The following is a 773-nucleotide window of genomic DNA, read 5'->3' on the forward strand; positions in this document are numbered from 1 at the left end:
ATAAAAACATTTAGTTAGAAACTAGCCATTATGTAAATAATAAATTATTTATTATCGAAAAAGTCGCAAATTTATTAATTAAATAGTCTAATAAAATAATAATATAAGCAAGGGTTGACCTAGTCAATGGGATGAAGAAAACTAGCTATTATCATAATAATATTAATTAGTTTGTAGAAAACTAGCCATTATAATAGGGGATTGTAATATATTAGGTAAAAGTTTTCTATTATGTAATAAAATATTACAAAAAACTAACATATCTACCAAATTAAATAACTAAAATCTTATAAATTCATATAATAATGCATTACAACTATTATAAATTTATATAATAATAATAGTTTGAAAATAATTAATTATAAAATCTAATATAATAATATATTACTAATATTATGAATTTATATACACAGTTTAAATGAAATTAATAATCAATCTTATTAATATAATACTATGACTAGAACTAATAATATAATTATATTATTTATATGAATAATAGGTTAAAAAAATTTCAATCGCTTTAGATAACTTTATATTAAACATTAACAAACATTCAATAAGGACTATAAGGGGGGAATAGCCACCTTATTGACAAAGAAAAATAACTGACAACAAGAGGGGAGTAACCAAATAAGAGGAAGAGGATAACAAAAGGCAAGAAATATAAGGGGGAGGAAGAGGGTGGCAGAGTTAAGAGGCGAGAGCTGGAATCCAGCTTTTTTTACTTAACTTCCAGCCATCATCCCTATTCAAGTTATTGGTATGCCTCTCGA

The sequence above is a fragment of the Pinus tabuliformis genome, chromosome 4_1, assembly GCF_031772625.1.
Source record: "Pinus tabuliformis cultivar Carrire ecotype Pingquan chromosome 4_1, CPIR1, whole genome shotgun sequence".
Lineage (NCBI taxonomy): Eukaryota > Viridiplantae > Streptophyta > Pinopsida > Pinales > Pinaceae > Pinus > Pinus tabuliformis.